The sequence below is a fragment of the Balearica regulorum genome, chromosome 6 (assembly GCF_011004875.1).
Source record: "Balearica regulorum gibbericeps isolate bBalReg1 chromosome 6, bBalReg1.pri, whole genome shotgun sequence".
In the NCBI taxonomy this organism is placed as follows: Eukaryota; Metazoa; Chordata; class Aves; order Gruiformes; family Gruidae; genus Balearica; species Balearica regulorum.
This window is the reverse complement of record NC_046189.1, coordinates 20,868,468-20,890,542: the sequence shown is the minus strand read 5'-3', so window position 1 is coordinate 20,890,542 and position 22,075 is coordinate 20,868,468.

Here is a 22,075-nt window from a genome sequence, read left to right as displayed (position 1 = left end):
GTACAAGATCTGACAAGTTTCCTGTATGCTTCAGGTGTCAGATGTTTGTCACAAGAGACATGGTTCAACATTTGGAGTCTGTGCTGTTTAGGCCAGGTTAAGTAGTTACTGCTCTCTTTTTTTCTTCCCTCCACATGCCTGAGCTGTTCGTTCCTACTCTTGAACCAGCCCCTGCAATGTGTCTTTGAGCCAAATCCAGCTGGTATGAGTCAACTGAAAAATAACCTACCTGGGAGAGCAGGAGGGAGTACTGGATCTCATCAGTTCCCAGGTACAAGAAGTAACAGCGAGTGGGCACATGGCAAGGGTAAAAGCAGCAGCTGTGGGGTGGTGCTGCCCATTCTTGGGGGTCTGGGCTCAGATATGGAGGAAACAGTCAACTTTATAGCACCAGGCTAAGTGTGTGCTTACATTGCTGTCAGTGCTTGTCACAGGTAGAGCGGTCTTGTAGTATGTGGAGCAACTCTACAGTATAGACGTAGTTACAGGCACCCATAGGGAAATCTGCTAATCAGCTATGCTGTGCTGCCATGGTTATTTCAGTGTTACTCCATTGAAATACATGCATTACTGAAGAAACTTGCTACTCAAAACCTCTTTCTGCTCCTAATTAAGTCGAAGGAAAAACTTTCTCTGACTTTTAAGAGAGCAAGGTCTGGACCTTCAATGGAATTCAAACATAAAACATCATGCTTCCCTGACAGCTGTGTGCCTTCTGTGGGGGGAGGCCAAAACCCAGCAACAAAATATGACTTGCTTTGGCCGCTTCAAAGTGAGATACTGGCAAGGGGAAAACGTTTATAAATGCCAGTGCTGGCAAGGAGAGCAGAGAGATGCTGGTCTGTTGCTTTCAAGGATGCACAGCTACTGCGTGTTGAGGAATTCTGCTTTTTATTATTGAGCTTCTGATCTGTATGCTATAAGAAAATGTATGTATCCTTAAGACTGGCCACAAAAATAGATAGGTTAATTTTTGACCCAGAGAAGTTGCAGATCTTTTTGCTGAATGTTCTTAATTTTATTTTTTTTTGGCATATGACTACTGTGTCATAGGCCTTTTCAGCCTAATATTAAAGGAAAACCAGTTTATAGGAGCCTTGAGATAACTCTACTAGATTTTATAGTAGATATGGTCACCAAACTTATTTAAAAATTATTTCTTCATGCTTTATTTATTTTTCAGGTTTTTGGAACACTGGAAGCGATCAGTCCAGAGGTATTTTCTTATGAGCTATCTGTGACTACAGATAATGTGGGGGCTTTTTAAGGAAAAAGTTTCTAATTTCCAAGGCTTTTCTTAAAACATTGGAAAGCATGTTTGTTATTAAACTAATTATGAGAGCATAAGTAGCATATTTTAATATCTAGTGGGGGTTTTTATTATTTTTTTGTTCGAGTTTTTAAGAAATATTAATATTTGTATCTTGTCTTTTGTGTGGCCAGGCAGAGCCTGATTAAAACTAATAATTGCATTGTAGCATAGTCTCTTGGTTTTACTGCGTAGATTGTGTAGTTGACGTCCACTTTCTGAAAAATCACTCTGACAAGAGACCCTACTTGAGAGATGTATCATGAGAACATTTGTGTGTTCCCTATCATGTCCCAAATGAAAAATTAAATATTTTCAACACCTGTTTCCAACACCTCTTTCCCATATTAAATGCATAACTATAAACACTGTATTTCAGACTTTAAAATTATTTTGCAGTATTTTGTCATATTAAACTATGCAGTTATGTATAACATGCATATTGTAAACATTTATTGTCTAACATAAAATAGACATGTAAGGTTTTTCCATTCACTGATCACTAAAGTTTAAAATGTTTTCTCTGTGTTTGTTTATAAAATTAAACACTTTTTAATTAAGAAACTATAACTACCTAAGGATATTTTAGGAAAGAAAAAAAACCCCAAGAAACCAAAACCAAACACCTCAGAAGTTCAGCATACATTAGATACTCATTACTACACGTAATTTGTCCTCTATATAGTTGTCACATACAGCAAACCATTCAAGATTAGAGACTCCAGTTAGAAATACCATTTAAATTTTGTTTAAATTACATTTTACTCTTGCTACATAAAGACAGTGTGAGCATATACTCTCAGAATTCCGCACCAGCCTTGTAAGCTCTTGTAAATTGTATTTACCAACCCTAACATAAATGTGTATGTGTGCTCACAAAAACATATATGTAGCTTCTTCTAAATGTTTTAAACAAAGATTTTTTTTATTAATAGCAATGCACAGCAGATATCCGTATAGAACATCCAATGCTGTTAAGACTAAAATCACACATTAATATTTCCAATACATTTTAAAGGATTTTATCTTAGCATGTGACTACTGGGGTGGCAGTTCTGTTTTTTACTATCTTTACACTCGTTTTACAAAGTATTTTCTTATTTGATCATGAATCAGCTCAAAGACAAATGTCTTGTTAAGTATATGGAAACTTTAACAATGTAATGCTAACTTTGTTGAGGTAAACTAATTAAAAATGAAAAAATACAAATTGCAAAAAAAGAGAACTTTTCTATGTAAAAATTTTGCTCAATGTACTGTGCCTGCTGTTTAGATGAACTCACTCGAGAGACATCTGTAATGGACAAGGCAAGAAAAGAAAGACACACATCTTGATGCCAAAAGTTTTTAGAAAGCCTTCATTGTATGAAGGCCATAAGAGGAAATCAGTTATATTGTTCTGGCAAAGTCCAGTGGTGGACAAAGGAGATTTGGTAATGGCCACTACAACCACCATTTATTTGTAAATGGTTTTCCCCTTATTGTGTTAAGAAGTTATTTAAACGAGTTTTTCATATAGTAGTATGCAGCAATATATTATATTTGAAGTAAAATGTTCCTGCTTTAGGTTTTGGTAATTTATGCCTAATACCTAGAGCATATAAAATGAATTGTTTTATTTGTTTACTGTGATTTGCAGGGATATTACTCCATGACAAGGTTACATTGACCTATCATTTCATGCATCAGCAGTTCTTCTATTGCACTGATTTGATCAAGCCTAGTGGATAAAAGAGGAGCAATCCACCCAGTGGACCAAATTAGAATTATAATAAAAAGTGCACATTCTGAAGGGCAAAGTAGGTTAAGTATGGTACTTATTGCACTTGGCATCATTTTTGTGATGTGTCACATTTTAAGCTTTTTTTCATAAATGTTTGTTCAAAGTTTTACATTCAAATTTTGCCTTTAGATTTTATGTAGTTATGCAAGTGATGCTGTAGCTACAGTTGAGGAAAAAAGGTAGTTTTTTGTAGCTACTGGAGGCTTTTTTAGGTTAGGTGCTTGTGAAAGTACAATAAATCTTTTTCACTTTGAATTCAGAGGAATTTCTGCGTATCTCTTTGCTGTACAACTCTATATACTGCTGTTACTTCTCATACTGAAGAACTTCACCATTCTACAGTCATAAAATGTCAAACAACCCTTCCTACTTACCTGGCTTGGTGTCTGCTAGACAGAGGAGAATGGACTGCATGATCTATAGCATTACTCTGTTTATAGAGCTATCTTGTTCCCACTTGCTTGCCTTGAATGCCAGCAATAGCTCAGTGAATCAGGAGGGGCTGTATATTGTCTGTTCTCTCCCAGGTAAGTTTTAAACTGCTGATATCCAGGGGATGGGCCAAGGTACCTGTCTTATGCAAGATGTGAAATAACTGCTGTAGCCTCAAACATTATTTTAATGAGATGTAGCAAGATCTTCAAATGGCTCTGAAGTAAGGTATGTGGAAGTTATAACAGAAATTTAAGCTTTTGTTTCTCTAATCACAAAGATTATGTATTAGATTTTAAAAATTTTAAAAATTTTTTTCTATATTACTCTGTTGTCATGATCCGCTAGTACTACATAATCAGTCTGTACTGATGCAGATTTGCTAACAGTGGAAAATCAAGGTTGTCGGAAATGATAATTACAAATTCTAGCACGTCATAAATGCTAAAGAGCATAATAGCAGCATTCATGTGGTTTGCTTACTAAGGAATCCACAGAGAAATTCATTTAAGCATGCATTTAAGTTTCAGTGATCTCAATAGGACATAAAAACGTACGTATGTTGTTTACATAATCGGGTAGAGTGTGAGCACATGCATTAGTGCTTTGCTGGATAGATCTCTTCCAATAGAGATGGAGACCCCAGGCAAGAAGCCCACCTCAAGAGCTTGTAAAAAAACTCTGGGAAAGTCCTGATCAGTTTCCTTTGTTTTGTTTATTGTTTGGGGGGGGTTTTTTTGAGTTAGATGTTAAGTTGATATGAATTGATTGCTTCAGTAATTGGAGGTAAGTGAAAACATGTTGTCCTAAGATTAAAAAGAAAAAAAAATCTATTTGGACAAATTCTGGTAGTCTACTGTAAAAAAGAAAAGAAAAAAATACACAGTTGTGTCTTTTTTTTTTTTTCTAGGAGGAACAATTCTTTAAAAAGGACAGAGACCAAGAAGGTAAGCATCAGCTTACTCCAGACCTTAAATATATGCCTCCTTAATGGCAATAGATTAGTTTAAAACATCATTCAACAGAATATCTAAAGAAGAAATTCAATTCCATAGCTGTGAATATTCATGCAGTAGATGAAATGATGCCAAAGTTTCAATTTGTATCTTTGTGTGGATTTGTGTTGAAATTGCTGAAAATTTTCACTGCCTCAGGAATTTAGTAATACCATATGATGAATAGAAAATTAACGCTTTTTAAAGTTACTGTTTCTATTTTAAGAGCAAACAGATGAAAAAATGAAAAATTATGTATTTTGGGGCCAAAAGGTAAATTATTTAACAATTCCTAACTTTTAAAATGATACTTGCTTTACAATACTTGTTACTGAATCAAGGAAATCTAAGTAAGCATGAGGGCTGAGCAATTTGGTAGTGCATACTCAAAGTGGAACCTTTAAGATCACCATACAGCTTCAAATTAAAGAAATCTTAGAATTGAGGAACAAAATTTGCATCAGGTGAACCAAAATGTGAAACAGCTGGTTTGTATTTGCTTTTCAGAAGTGGGTATTGAATCAATTCAAGCAGTACCACAGTAAGATGTCTTTGGTTTTGAGCTGATCTATTACATGCTTTTTTAAGCAATTAGAGCTTGATAATGCAATCATTTGTCACCCAATTAATTTTGAAAGACTGGAAATACATGGATGAACTCTTTAACCTGTGGTTCACTTGGCACCATTGTTACTTAGATCAAATAAAAAAAATTATTAGTAGTATTGTGTAAGCTATATTACAGGAACGTAACATCTTCGTGTTCTGTGACTTGTCATTTAATTTTTTAAATATTTTGTTATTACTGTAGATAAACATATGAATAAATACATGTAACATGTTTTTGTTTTGTATAGAATATGTAAATTCATTACAATTAGAAACAATAATTGAAAAAATACTATGAAAATGTTTCTCCAGGCCTGGTTCTGTGCCCAACATGAACAGAAACTTTATCAAGGGCATTAACGTCTGCAGGCTTCTGCCCTTTATTATCTTCGCAGCTTTGAAAACCTTAAGCACTGAAGCTAAAGTTCTTATAAGGCTAAGAGAAAGCTATGGGCATGCCAACATAAATCAGTTCGTATGCTTTTTTTAATACTTCTAATCTTGTCCTGTTATTTCAGTGCATCAGAATGATGCTTAATGACAAGTTTCTGCTCTTTCCTTGGAGAGGCAGCATAAAGACAATTTCAGTATGGAAAGTGTATTGAGACCTAATTTCTAGAATTTCTGTGCTGAACTTACAAGCGTAGCAAATGCTGACTTTCAGATTTTTTGTGTTCTTGAAAAGATGTGTATGAATTGTGGAATAATATATGCATTGCTTATTACATTTGTATGGCTTTCCAGGTAGGTTATCTTGAAAAGAATACTTGCTCTAGACAAGTATGTTCTGGACTTAAAAAAATAGAGTTTGCCTGTAGTGTAACATGAAACGCTATGTGCGGTTTACTAAAGTTGTGACACATAATGACTACTGCCTTTCTATTCATGAGCCCTGCTACCTTGCACTGCTCGAGGGTTCACAATCTTAAGTTAGCTTGGGTAACACATTAAAGACAGACATTAAACATGTAACAAAGCAGCACCAGTAACACGTCCAGGAGAAGGCATGCCTCCAGGCCTTCTGCTTTCTCCCATATGGAGGCAAAAGTAGCAGCAGCTCCCAGCTCTGCTCGAGGCTGCATGTAGCACTGAAAGAGACTGATAACTAATCAGGCAATACCTCTTCTGGACACAAATGACAATTCAAATGTTTGTGTGTGCCATTTGGAAGGAGTATACACTTCTGGAGTGGGCACATTATGCCAAAACTCTGAGGGTGGTTATTAAACTCTCTTTAAAGAAACTTGTTTCTGTCATGTCCCTACACTGTTATAACTGGACTCTTAAAATTGTTGGTTTGGATTTGAAAGATGAAGGGAAACCTCGTAGAACACTAGATAAATACTCTGAATTTTGTAGCTGTAGCATGAACTTTCACATTTGAATCTTCTATCTCTGGGTTTATTTCTTGGAGTACCATTTTCACCACCCTTATAAGTGATAACATAAATAGTGTATGATTTGATCATGCTGATGGTGATTTGGTATTTGTGGAAGCCACTGATAATACTGATCTATTTATAGACTTTCAATGACAAATAATTGAGGGGATTTGAAAGTTTGATAAGCAGAAATAAGCCTTCCTTATGCTTCAGCATAGTTACTTCATAAACTCACTGTTTGGAGCACTTTCACTTGTTTAAATATGTTTTCAGCGTCATTCTCAAAGAACCATTAAAAAGGGGAGGCAAATATCTGTGAGTTGTAAACAAAAAAGTTTGAGGAAGTGAATGGAACTGCTGAGAGATGCAGAGTCAGTAAATATGATTTCCACTGTTGCCATCATTTAATACATGTCAAAGAACAGAGTGATGCTGTCGACCCTAGATGGGTACTTACTGTGTGGGAGCTTTCTGTGTCACAAATTATATTTAAGTGAAAAACATACATGCAAAAGAACCTATTCTTGGGATTCATGTTCAGATCACAATCTTTTTTTGCCATGGTACAGACTGGAAGCTCACTAGCTTTGTTCAGCATAAGCTGAAAAATACTGTATTTTTATTGGAATATTATTATAATTTGGAGACAATGTGTTTTGTTTTCTCTGTGTGGAAAATCATTGGGTTTTAGTATAAGGCAGTTTAGCATTTGGACCACAAGTGGTAAGCAATGATGTCTCCCCTGCAAAACAAATCTCTAAAATACCTGTTGAAAAATAGGTCTGATTTCACCCCTCTATGTACTTTTGATTACTAAAAGTGCTATGTAAATATTAACAGGAAGGTTTTTGAATAGGTGTTAAATCTTCTGAACAATTTAGGTAGTATCCAGTTCTTTTAGTGGTTGGTCAGTGGGAGGGCTGTCAACAGGAGGTGGCTGATGGCCATTGGGAGGAAATGTTCAGCAATAAATCTTGCCACACTGACCTCTGTGGCTTCTCTGTTTACCTGTTCATGACCACAGTCTTGAACTACAGGTTAGCAAGATGTGCCAGGAGCTGTATATTTTCTATCCCAGCTTTTCTTTCTGATAATGGTAGGTGTCCCGAAGAGACTGGTGGCACAGATGAGGCAGCTGCCGTCAGCATGATCTGCCATTGCCTAGGGTGAACACAAACAGAGGGGAGAAAAACAGCATTTCAGGCAGCCAGAGAAAACAAGGTTTGAGCTGCATGGTTTTGTCTGCTGGACATGACTTAAAAATAAACATGGTCTAAAATGTGGAGGTATTGTAAAACCTTATTTTTTGTCAGTGAACCCAACTTTGATCTCTGTTGCCTTTAAATTAATTGTAAAGAAAAAATTCATTATTCATTATACTTCTTGAAAAGCTTGGATAATAGAAGGCTTGTTAAAATGTGAGATAAAATTTCTTTTTCTTTGTGGAAAGCAAGAAAGGAAAAAGGTAGCAAGCTAAATGACTTCCTTTCTGATACTTTATAAATGAGGAATTTTCATCTTCAGGAGTGGGTTACTAAGGCATCATATTACGTCTAGAACTATTTTGTCCTTCATTTTCACGTACATTCATTTTTCAACCAACCCATTTTTCTGTAGAGAATTAATATTTAGTATAGAATTATCACAAATCAGTTATCACAAATTTTGCTGTGGCTGTAAAACCTCATTAGAGGTCAGTTTGGTGAATAATCATGCAATTTTTAGTATTTCTCTCATTTATATGCTTGGGATTTTTTTTGTTTGTTTTTTCCTTTTTTTTTTCCCCACTACTGGAAATTTTTTTGTAATATAGGATGTTTAATCCAAAAGTGTGAAAAAATAAGAATTCATTCAGCATTCTTCCCCAGATGATATAAGAAAATACAGGTACGGTTTGTATTAAAGTTATTTATGGTTTGTGGGGGTGACTGTTCAACTGAGACACTTATGATAGGTTGATTTCTAGTAGATGTTATAAGAAACTTGTAGTTGTACTGCTCAGTTTTGCAGCAGAATTTTAATTTTTTTTTCCCTCAGGTCTGAATATAGTGTCTTGGCACCCAGCTGGAGAAATTTTCACCCGTGGGATGAGTTCTTATCTCTGTAAAGCCTTTGCCTGTAAACATACTTCAGGCTATGGGAACTATGTTTTTTCATTCTGTTACCTCCTGAATATAGCTCTGTAGAGAATAGTCTTTTATGTAGTAACAAAAAGAAAACATTTGGCTTTTAACAGTGTGTCACAGAATTCAATAAATACATGGTGGATGCCATGCTAGATTGACATGGAACTAACACCTGATGGCAGACACGCTACAGAATAATTGCTCCAAAATAAAGTTTGTATTTTCCGAAGCTGGAAAGTCTGAAATTCTGATTGCATCAATAACTTTGGTAGCAGACAAGAAGATTTGGCCAATGTAAAGAAATTCTACAGAGGAGTTCAGTGAAAATTTCATTTTATATCTCTACAGACTATAGAAATAGATTACTTTTTTTAAAAAAGTAATACAATGACCAGTTATTAAAACCTTATTTATATTACTTGTATCTAGAAATAAAAAATCAAGGAAGTTGGACATGAATGTTTAAAGTGAAGTGTACTCTGAGTTAATGTTAATTCTCCATGTAAATATCTTCTGTAGAATTCTCTTTTCCATTTTTTTTTTCCCAAATTTTTCCTTTTTGGCATTAATGATTAAATAAATAGCCACTATGAAGAAGGGTTAGATGCCCAGGGAGGGATGCCTATAATTCAATATGCTGATCTGAGAAGCCTCCTAAGCCAGTAACCTGGAAATAAGGAGTTTAAGTCTCCTCAGAAGAGTTTCCATCCTGAGCCTTTTCCAAGAGTTAGGCACCCATTCTTTCTCCTAGCACAGAGGAAAAGATGGAGTGAGAACGCCGTTCTCCCTTTTCCTGAAATCTGAGCAGTTGTACATTCTGAGTTTTTTTGAAATTCTGTTCATTTTGCCTGCAGGGATTTAAATCTCAATTCTCATTCCTCGGGGGAAAAAAAAACAAACCAAATTGTATGCCATTATGGATAGGGGCTGTGTTGTACATCTGCTGAAATTATTCCTTTTGCCATGATACTATTAAATATTTGTCATGCCAACAAGGAAGGAACAAGCGTGAGAATAGCTCATTACAAATATCAAAATGCTGCCACAGGAGTCAAAGACATAGGCAAGGTGTGAGGACAGAGGTAATGTCTTTTGTTGGACCGGTTTGTATAACTGAGGAAAAGTAGATAAATACTGGACACAGAAGCACTTCTTCAGGTCTCATATTGAAACAGAAGACTTCAAAGCTAAGTGTAAGTTAAGACTAATGTGGTCTGAGTTTAAACTGATATTTGTTAGTTAGGCTGCAAGAGGTAAGATGGTACTTTTGAAATAAAAGGGGTATTAAAGGGATGGATGGGAGAAGTAAGGTGGTTATCTCTTAAGGAAAATGCACCAGATTTCTCGTTCCTATCTAATTCCATCCCATCTTGTTCTTGCATACTCCCCTCTAAGCATATGCACCCTCTTCTGATTGTCTTCATTCCTGTATGCCTGTCCTTATTTGCATGGACCTCTAAGCACGTGCAGGCTTGAACTAAAATATGTGATTTTGTACATTCTTTCCTACTGCCTTCCCAGTTGGGTAGACCTAAAATACATAGTACTGACTCATTGTTTTTCTTACCTGAACCACCATCTTGTGTGAAGGGTTTGTCCCCAAAATATTCTGAGAAATTTTTGAGAAATTACTTTCTTTAAAAAATTGACAGTAGATGCTCCCTTTCACCATAGTTTCCAAGGAATGAGGGGCCAAACTTCCTTGAAAACAAGCCCCTTGGGAAAATGGCAGAATTTAGCTTGTGACTTTCCATTGAGAACAGCTAATTTCAAAGAAAGGAATTTGGCTGTATGCATTTTACTAAAGACAAAACTCTTTAACAAGCAAATTTAATTCTTGAAAGAAATATGAACTTTCCCACAAGATTGCAGTGAATTCAAGCTATCCTAGAAGTCTGAAACAACATACTTTGTTATGTAAGTACATGTTTAGTTTTTGTGGTCTGTTTTCAGTTTAGCATTATCTTCCAAATTGGTCAATATATTTTCATGTGTTCTGAAAATTAATTGTATGATTGGAAAAAAAAATTTGTGAAGAATACACGGTTTTTCATCTGAAGTAAAGATGTCTATTTTCTCTTTTAGTCTGTGTAACTCATTGTTATACTGGAACTGCAACTGATGTCTCCATAAAGGTGCTGTGGTCTGCATCAGTCCTTTGACATTTTCATATAAAAAATTTAAATTTTCTTTACTTTTTTTTCACTTGCTACTATATTTTTGATGACTACTTTTACAAAAAATTCTTTGCAACTGAATCTTATGGGACAAAGCTGATAAGAGTAATATCACTGAGACTAAGTTGAGCCCAGTAATGTGATTCTGTTTGTAGCCTAAGAGTAATTTTTAAATTCAAAAATTTAATCATTGATGAACATTCATTCATTCATTCATTCACATTCATTCAGCTTTTTGTCCTAGATATCAACAGGAGGATTGCATTTGAAATCATATGGGTGTATAGACAAGAGAGATTTAGACAGCTACCATCTTGAGTTCTTAGTGGAAGATGCCATCTCAGTCCCATTGCATTCTTGCAGTAAGAGATTATTAATTATTTTCTTCAGGTATAATATTAATATCTTTAAAGTTCATAAACTCTTTTAAGTAAATTTTTAAAAGGAACCTTTTGATGTAATTATTAAATAGAAAATATTTACAACTATATACAAAAAGACCTTATCGGTGATCATCACTAATGAATAAATGTTTCGGAGTTAATCTGAATATATAACATGCTCTGCAACTGCTATTGTTATCATTAATAGATTATTCTGCTTTTTTAATTCAGATGAAAAATAATCTGGGAACCTTCAGAAAGCACTCAGTAATGAACTTGATGCTGAAATTGAGCCAAATACTATTGAAAATTAAAATAATTATGAGCCACTGGGAGAAATATCAGATGATGATGAAGAAAGTAGCAATGAACAAAGTGAAAATGAAGAGGGAAAACTTACTGCACCAATAGAATTGCTGGAAGAGCTAAATTTTCTTTATTAAAATAACAAATTAACAGCATGACTAAGTATTATGGAGTTAGGTAAGCTGAGGTACCAATTCTGCAGTGAATGCTTCTTAATTCTTGTCAAGATTTGTCAGCAGTATTAATTACCTAGTTAGCTGGCCTTCATTCCCAGACCTAGGTTTACATGTGGTTTTGGCTTATAGTGAAAACTACTCATTGATGAAAATGATACATTGTGTCAGTTATTACCATGATTTCTCAGCAACAACTCCTGGTAATAAATATATTTATGTATTTTGCTATGTCTGCCAAGCAGCACAGCTATGGAGGCCTGGTTGGTTGGGTTACAATTGTTTCTCTCTTGCCTGCCTGCTTGCCGTCAGTTAATTGAGTAGTTGTCTTTAGTACTATATTCTTTGATCTCAGTTGCTGTTGTTGTCTCCAAGTCACCTCAGCTGGTTTCTCCGGGCTCATTGTTCATTACTTGGTCACCAGCTCCTGCATGCACTGTTCTTTAGGATGGGGAAGGGAACCTTCATTTCAACTAATTTTTAATTGTTTTTTGTAGAAAATGCAATAGAGAAGGAAGGTTGATAAGGGGAAGAAAGATGGCAAAACCCAAAATACTGGGCACTTTGCTGTAACAAGAACAGTGAATTTTGCACTATCTTGCGAAAAAATGCAGTTGCACAGCCACTGTCTAACTGAGGGATTTAATTATGGCAGGTTTCACCTCAAAATTCTTCTTCCATGTGAAATTTTTGAATTCAATTGGGTTTTCTCACTTTATGGTGCATGTGGTATGCAAAATAATATTAAAGCTTTTTCATGTCTTACTATTTTAGGGTTTCTTTCAGGTTTAACCTGTTGTCTGAATTTTCTGTGTTATTCTTATTTACGATATAATTATTATATCAATTACGATCTTTATTTAAGTTATTTATGGTCTTATTGCTCTTAAATGTCATTTGTCTTCTTTCCATCCTAATGGTAGAATTAAAGTTTAACCTGGAATTATTAATGCCATTAGCTTTTTTTTTTAATTTGCATTGCAGACATTACTCAAAGTTATGATACTACCCAAGAGCAGAGGTTGTAACAGTAAGCTTGATGATATTCTTCAGGTTATGAATATCCATTTCTGATATGTGTATACGTAAAGTTTTTCATTGGTATAATTGCACTTTCACGAACGATAAGTGCAGGCTTATTTCTGTTTTTTCCTGTTTATTTTGTCATCATGTACATGTTTGCGATATATTATGTTGTCAGATTGCAGTTCTAATCTATGAACCAGAAAATATTGAGGCCAAGCAGTTTTTTCCACTTCTTGCAGAAAAGGTGTTGATGGATAAGTTTGAGAATCGCAACTGCAATATTTATTGTAGAGGCATTCTTGCCTTTCACAAGGCAACACTGAGAATTACTGTACCAACAGGAACCTGACTATGTGTTTAAAAAGTCAGTAATTGAGCAAATACTTATGTTACATCTGGATTTTCTACATCTTAACTAGGCTGCCTCTTCTCACAAATATAGAAACAGTCTTCTAAACTCAGAATAAGTAAAATGGACCAGGTGAGTTCCCATCATCTGTCTCAAGATAATATCAACTAGCTTGGTCCAAAGCATCAATAAAGACCTTAAACTAATCTGGCTCTCCCTGCACTGAAGTGGAAGGGAACATTTAAGCAAACTCTTTTAGCACTTAGGCAGGAAACTTCCAGCAGAGAATATGTAAAAATTAGTAAAGGAAATCAGTTTTTAAACTACCCCATGTAGATTCACAAAAAGACATCTGATGACAGTCTGAGATGTTACCAATGATCAAGACAATTGAATTGTGCCAAACTGTAAGCCACGTTTGCCATGAAATGGGGATTAAGCTGAAGGGTGTTAACCTCAAGAAGACCCTCTGAATTCTGTAATATGAGAAGAAAATAATTACAAAGATAAGATTATTTTAATCTATCTTTGGATACTCTCAAGCCTGATTTAGATGTACATTTTCTTCTCTCACATATTAACTTTAGCATACACCGCTTATTTGTGATCAAGACTTCCTAGTCCTGTATCAATTAGGATATAACTATACCTGGGACAGGGGGTAGAGAGAGGAGCAATCTTCTATTCTCTTGCCACTCTGTAGCTACAGGAAACAGGAACAACAAAGAAACTTAAACAGTGGCTTAATTCATCTGAGCATTCTCCCATAAACGAGTCATTTTCTGGTGACCAGCTGTGCTGGTTTTGGAGCTGTGTTGAGCCAATTCCAAGTGCAAAGTGGTTGCAGCACTTTTCAGGATACAAGCTGACTTCATAGTTTTAACTCTGCAGTCTGCCACACAATTATTGCAGGGCTTTCTTCACTTGGTAGAAAGGATTAATCAGTATTTAATGATTTAATTGAAAATAGGTGAAACTAATTGCTCTACTTGCTTCTTTTTAACTTCTTTTTAAGAAGATGCAGTGCAGCAATGAATGTTTTTGTGTATTTTTTGTGGTAGAAGTAGCACAGAAACTTGCCAGTGGGAAGAGTGAAGATGATGAAGAAACAAGTGATGAAAGCTGCAATAGCAACACAAAGAATACTAACTGTTCAAATAGCAATAATGAAGAAAAGGAAGACAGTTCTGATGATTCTGAGGAAAATTAGTTGATGATTTTGATTCTGCAACAGGCATGTTGAAGTATACTGTTGAATCATAATTTCTCTTAGAAATGTTAGTAGTCTTCACTAGCATTAATATCAGGTCTTAGAATTTTTGTAGTCCTTGTAATATTTTCAAAGTTAAATGTGCAAAAATCACCTTGTACTGTAACTTGATGACTCACGTGAACTTGATGTATGCAGAAGTAATTGATAAAGAATTTTCCCACTAAAGCAGCAAGTCACATGGAAACTGTGATATAGATTGTCAGTTGAGCAACACATAGTATTTTAGGAGTATTAGACTTGCTACCTTCCTTTGCACCACTTGAACAGAGGAAAATGAATTTTCCAGCATGATTATATGAAACTCCCTATTCTGCCAAATGATGACGTAGTTTTGAGTGACATAAATGCTGCCTTAAAATAAAAACACTGCTTGCTGAAAATTGTTGTGATTTTTATAGCCTTGACAGTAATGAAATAGCTGTTAAGAATACTTCAACAGAAAAGCCTTACCTGAGATCTTTGTAAAAATGTATTGCTTCAGTGACAGTCTCTTGTCCAGATTTCGAGATAAACCATATAGCACTGGCAATTGGCACTTGAATAAGTGCCAGTTGTAGAATTGATCAGAAAATCTACATAATTGATAAGATTGTGACTTGTAGCAATTTAGTATTTGTTTATTGTTAACATATATAGAAGTTATAGACTGAGGTGGCATGAACTACAGTAGTGATGGCAGCTGTCACTGTGGTGTGAAATATTCATACTCAACTGGGGAAGTTTAAATTCACACTCCTGGTGAGTTTGGTCTGCATAAAGAGATTATAGGATTGAGACTCTTGAGTAAATGTACTGCAGATATGCAGCTGTTTCTCTGGCCACAGCTATGCTGTAGAAAGAACAAAAGTTTAGTTTCTAGAAACAGATAAAAGATAAGTAAGCCAGCTGCTTTCCAGAGAGAAGTGGAGCACCTCCCTTCTCACTTAAATTGAAAGGAATGAAAATGATCAACCTCTTTGAGGTTGTGATTCCTGAATTACTAATACTCATTTTAGTGTCCACATCATTCAGCTCCTATTGCTTGGGTTTTTTTAATTTGGAGATTTTTCTAAGAGGGAACAATTTGCTCAAGACCTAAATGAATTCATATTCATGCTTTTAAAAATGACAGGTAAAAGTCATAGACTGGTAGTCATTCTTCCTACTTTATAAATATGCTGATTTTTCTGGACTGGCATTAAAACTTTAAAATGACTCAGCTATGCTCTTGAGAGTCAAATTCCCTTTTAGTAGAGTATCTCAAGAATAGATTGGATATATAAACTCAAGATGGTTTACATTTTGTGCTAATATCTTCTGCCATTTTTAATGCAGACATCTATGTGGGATGTCTGCCATATGTATTGTCTCAAATCAGTTGGTGTCCACATGGTGAGGACTAAATGAGCCATGTTAGAACACTGCAAGAAATAGATAATAAGTTAAACATTTTTTTAAAGTTTGGATATAAATTGGCTGGCATGCCTATAAAAAGATATGCATCTAACTCAACAGATAGTGCAACTCTCTGGCTTTAAAATGATGAAAAAATGCTTTGATTAAGCCATGCTACTGCAGGTAAGGCTTGTACCCAACTCTTACTGTATTTACTTTTAAAAAAAAAAAAATAGTAAGAATTTTACTGTACAAAACCTTAAGTTATATGGGGATGGAGAATTGGACTGAGTGTAAAGTCAACTAATGAAAACCAAACATAGCTAACGTGCTGTTCTGGGGTAGGCAGAAGAAAAGATAGAGTAAACATATTTTATTAAACAAAGTTTAGTATTGCTTTTCACTACAGAAATTCTAAGGCCTGATATTAATGTTTAAGACTATATAGTGGCCATTTCATGCTATAATTTTAAGGGTGTATTTTCCTTTTACCTCAGTGCAAGAAAAAAGTGCTTACCAATGATCTGTCTAAACATTATTGAATAAATGCTTGGTGTGTTCTTTTTCATATGAAAAATCAATGCTTAAGTAATAATGAGACTATCCAAGTTTATAAGTCTTGGAGCAATAATTGGTTAATATTTTCACGTGTAGATAGATGTGCCTATATGTGAAAATTTCTGCAGTTTCTTATTGCCTTTAGCTGCTGTGGCATCTCTGTGTTGTGTTATTTTTATTTCAGTAATTCCTGATGCAGATCTGTTTGGGTAAATATGACAGAGAAGATGCTTATCAAATACTTGTGACTCTTAACAGGGCTTAGCTTTGCAGTGTCTGTTTCTTTGTTTAACCCCAGCAGTGTAAAGGACATGAAACCACAGATTTTGATATAATTTATTTTACTTGAAGAGATCTTCCTGTGTTGCAGAGGTGCCTTTGCAGTTCTCCAGTACTTCATCTTGGTACAAGGTAAATGTGTCTCTATCTCAGAGGCATCTAAGACCATTCCTGGAGTCCCTGTCATTTCCAGCATATTCTTGTTCTTCATGTTTCTTGTAGAGGATTACTGCAAAGTGAAAGAGAAGTATAATTGTGGTTTGGGTTTTTTAAAATTACTTTCAGAATGGGCGTGTCATCTGCTTTCACAGTCCCATGCTCATGAAAAAAACCGAGGTGCATGTCACAGTACTCAGAAAGTGCCCCTCTGGGAATGGGGAGTGCTTAAGGTGCTCTGAAGTTTGAATGATTGTCATAGCTATTTTGTTTCTATCTTCATACAGTGTCCATAAATGAGACTAGGCGAAGCTCACATACTGATACTGAGGAATTGGACAGAAAAGCATGAGCAAAGACAAATGGACTAAAATGGAGGGTCTCTGAAGTGCTCTGAAGTTTTACTGAAACTAATTCTGTCTGGTTAATCAAAATGAGGAATTAATTAAACATCTTGGGTCTCATTTCTTATGTCTAATGACACAAGTTATATTGATAACTGTAAAACACAGAACTAATTTTCATTCTTTGCTGAATGTGGGTGGTTTTAAACCTCATTAGTAAACACTTGTTTCTTGATCTTTTGAGTGGTTGAAATAGGTCAAATAGTTTCCGAAAGGAATTTGCATCTTTTGTGGGTTTTTGGTTTAAAATTTGCATTTTCAAACTGGCTGTTGATCAACAAACATTTCAAAGTAGCAGATTAATCTGTAATGCCTTTATCTGATGTACATAAGCTTTAAAAAACTTTGTTGTGGCCGAATATGAACTGTTAAAGATGGCATGACTTAGTTGTGTCTCTTATTCTAGTGCCAAGTTGCTAACACCATCCCAGATGACAGCGGCTCTGCTTTTTCTTGTGGTCATCTTCTTCCAGTGCAGCTATCAAAATGCCAGCAAGAGGAGTCAAAAGCATTAGGTAAATGTGAGCTTGCAGAGAAGTTTTGAAGGGCCAAAGTAGAGGACAGGAATTTATTTATAAATAGGTCTGAATATGTGTCTGTAACATGACAACTCTAATCTGATTTTCTCCCTGGGACCCGATGTCTTCAGTTTGAATCACCTGTCTCTTGATCTGGGAGAAGTGTTTTTTCCTTAAAATTGCCCCTCAATGCTCTCATAATATTCCATACTAATACTGAAAAGAGGCATGTGTTAACAGCTGATGGCTTTGCTTAAAACTCATGCACTTCTCCATTACGTCTAAACAGGAATCTGTTTATTGTGAGAATGCTAATGAAATCAGCTTAGATTAGGGAATATGAACTACTCAGTTAAACAGAGAGAAAGAATCTTTTTCTTAGTTGCCCATCTGTTTTCTGTGGTGGACAGACTTACTATCTAACTTCTCAGTGCAGTGTGCCTGTTGTCCATTTTTGTAGCTGTTCATATTGTCCTGATTGTGTTTCTGTGCTATGTTTGCACCTTGTTATAAAATTTAGGTATTGGTTTTCTGCTTAAACCACTTTCATTTCAATCATGTGCACTTAACCTCCCTTTTTGGAAAAGGTTTTTTGTTTGGGTTTTTCTTTCAATCTCTGTAATATTGTAGCTAAAAAGATACCAGAAGGGTGAAGGGTTCCAGTTACGGTCATGCTGAAGGCATACTATTTCACTAGTACTGATGACTATTCAGGGTGAACTGACAAATTCATCAAGGCAAAACCTGACTATCTACCACAGAGAAAAGAGGGAAAAGAAAAAAAAAAAAAAAAAAAAAACAAAAAAACCCCAAAAACCCCCAAAACCTGAGACTTAGGAAAGCCCATACCTTAGACTGAGTTATGATTTGAGAAGTAGAAAAGTAGCAGAAAAGCCCATATGTTCTTTCTGAACATTCTTTATGAAACATGCTTAATTTAAATAATGTATTAAAAAATCCCAGAGTCCAGCTCTCCAAATTCATTCTGAGATTGGAGAGCTAAACTGCATTGTCTCCTACAGCAGTATTACTGAAGTTACTGAATGTTCTCATTGTAAACTGATGCCCTCCTATGGGATAAAAAGATATAATTCAGTGAGACATGTAACAATTATAACAACATATCACAAGGGGAAAATCCAGGCATTAGCTGTCTTGGCTCTACAGGGTTATTGGGGGAGGCAGGAAATAAATTTTATTTTAAACACAGGGTAAACAGTTGGAATTCCCTAAAACTGGTAGAGAGCAGACTCACTGGGTGTACTATCACTTTTGTTATCATATTTCATGCTGCAAACACAGTTCCCCAACTTAAGTAATTTTGTTCGATCCATTTAGATAAATAAGGTTTTCTGTTGGGTTTTATTTCATTAGTTTGGAAGAGGGTTCTTTGCTTACTTCCATGTTTGCTTGGGGGTATTGAGAGTTGGGATTTGCTGCTGCTATTGTTTCAGGACGTCAGCTGTTCTTTGGGATGTTTTTCAGATGAAGCAGATCAAAATGGACAGCAACACATGTCGGCGTGGATCAGGAAGGGGACACCCTGAAACAAGAAGCCACAAAGTATGTAAAACAACGTGATTCAGATTAGGTTTTTCTAAGTGCCCTTCATCACAGCAGTGCTGAATGTTCTAGCTGGCAGCTCATCTTGAGCTGTCTTTGAAATTTGAGTGATGGACATGATCCTTAAATATGGGACAGTTGAGTACATCAATGACTGACCGATCATAAAACCCAAAGCAAACATATCATTCACCTTCAATACATTTTTATCCAGTGCCATAAACCAGCAAAAGTTGTCTGTAGAGTAGGATTATAAATCCGTAGTCCTCACCAGTTTTCTATTTGTAGCATTTTCTGGACAGGGCCATATAATTAGAGCAATAGTTTGATTTTTTTTTTTCTTGGCATGTTCTTTTTTTTTTTTTTTGTTACATATATACAGTAATTTATATCTGTATTTTTTTAGCTCTGCAGGTGATAGCCAGGAAAGTTCTGAAATACTTAGTTTTGAACAGTTTTCCAATTTTTCTTTGTCAAGAGTTAAGGAAATTTGTCATTTAAATTATTCCATTCTGTTAAAGATACAGGTAAATGAGACATAATTGTGTGCCAGAAATGGTAGAAAAAGAAACAGATGCCTGATGCAATGCATATATTTTGTAGTAATGTACTGGATTACAAATTATTGTAACTGTGCAATTAAAAAAAAAAAAAAAAAAAAGAATCACAGCCTGCAAAGATGAAAATACAAACCCACAATTTCAGGAACATCCCAGAAGTTCAGTGTACATACTGTTGTATACATTTTTAAGTAAAGAGTGTGCCTGGTACCATCCAGCTAAAATATTCACAATGCAAATAAAACGACAATTAAAAGGTATCAGAGAGAGAACACTCATGGAGGAAAAAACAACAATCATAATAATCACCAGAAGGCCAGTTAACTGCCTTGCCTGCAGATAAATGCATATATAACATCACTACAGTTCAGAATATGAAGAAACAAGAAACATTATTGCACAGTGCCTTTCCTCTATTTGCTTTTCCATTGGCACGTAGTTACACTGTGAATCCTTACAGTGTAGGCAGGAGGCACTCCTGCTGTCAAAATACTGTATGCAGCTTCTAACACAATGACTCTTCCACAGGCTGTAATACAAATATTAAACAATTTTCCTCTGCTCAACAGTCACAGTTATAAACACTGTATAATCATTGAGTGGTCTTTGTTGCTAAAGATATTTAATGCATCACTTTCCTTCCTGTGCCCACCCAGGGTACTCAAGATTCATATTTTAGCATGTCCAGTTAGTGGATGGAGATGAACTAAAAGAGACCCCATGATCTGGCTTTTTTGAGTTCTAACCAATGCGCTGGTTACAAACTTGGACTAAGGGAATTATACATCTACATCCTGCTTCCTTGCTGATACTGTGGGTCAGGTTTTTTTGCTGTGTTTCACATCCTCAGTAAATGTCAGGGTTCAAAGCAAAGATCAAGTTGGGGCTCCAACCTGCAAAGAGATTCTCTGTAACCCATGCCTACAGTGCACTTGAGCAATAGCCACAGAAAAGGGACTGACACATGGAAAGAGAAAACAGCAAAGAGGGGTTGAGCAAAAAACTCAGGCAGCACAGCTGAGGGGAAGGCTTTGAACTCTCTCACTGAATCCAGTCCCTCTCTGAGTGGCCTCGCCTGGGTGTGTACATCTGGCAAGAGTGTTTCAAAGGTCTCAGTTAGTGTGGCGAGCACGGAATGAAGTCTCCAGAGCTGGAGTGGTTTGGGTTTAGGTCGGATTTTTAAGGGGGTCCGTTGCAAAGGAGAGTTACCAAGCGTTTCCTTGCGTGGTGTACAGCCGCCCTGTAGATGAGCGGGGAGAGCGAGGGGAGAATCCGCGGAACCCCGGGGTTTGCTGACTCCCGCTCCTTGTCGCCGCCGGGGCCAGGACGAAGAGACCCTTGTCAGCGCAGGCTCCGAGCAGCCGCAGCCGCTCCGGGCGGGCTTCGTGCAGGCCGGCTTTGCTGAGCGTCTGGGCTTGAGATACAGCACCACCTAGAGGGCACGTGGGGCGGGGAGCCGGTGCCGGGCTCGGTGGTTTCGACATTTTTCTGCCCGCCAGGGAGCGAGGGCGGTTGTATACCCGCCTGGGGCCGTGCGGGGCTGCTGCCCGCGACGCGTCCCCCCGGGCCGTGGGGCTGACCTTGCCGGGGCAACGCGCCGCGCGGGACCGCCGCTTGCGGGGCCGGGCGGGGCGGCCGCCGGGGGCGGGGCGGCCGCTGTCCGCGGTGCTGAGCGGAGCGCCCGCGCCCGGCCCCGGGCGGGGCGTGAAGGGGCGGGAGGTGCCGCGCCGCCGGCGGGATCGAGGTGCCAGAACGACTCTTATTTCTAGTATGCCGCGGAAAGCCCGCTGGTCTTAATTGTCTGGCTCCTTCCCCTGACGGGCCTCAGCTTCTCGGAGGATGTAAATATTTATGTTAAAGCATGTCTATTTACTCCAGACACACGCACTTCTGGAAGGCCAGAAGGGAATGAATGGGGGCACACGCTGTGTGCCTGCCGGGCATAGACACAGCCGGGTCGCGCCTTGCAGTGACTGATGGCTCAGGAGATCTTTGCGTGATCTTTCATTGACTCTTTGTACTGCAGTCCTGCCACGATTTCCTATGAATGTTTGTTTGCGTTTCTAAAGACAATTAGCTACAGTTATATTATTATTTCTCATGCTCTGCACTGAGCAAACGTTTTGCCCGATTGGTTGAAACCACCTTTAAAACGATAGCCGGGAATAGATGGGAAAAGGTCATGTCATCTAGGGCTTTTAATACCTTTAAAGCTATGTTTACAAGCTGTATTTGTGTTGTCAGTGTTTTCATAACACATCCAGTTCCTAGACAGTAGGTGTGCTCGGCAAAGCAATCGTCTTGGCTACTTAACGCTGTCTCCGGTCAGTCTTCTTTCCA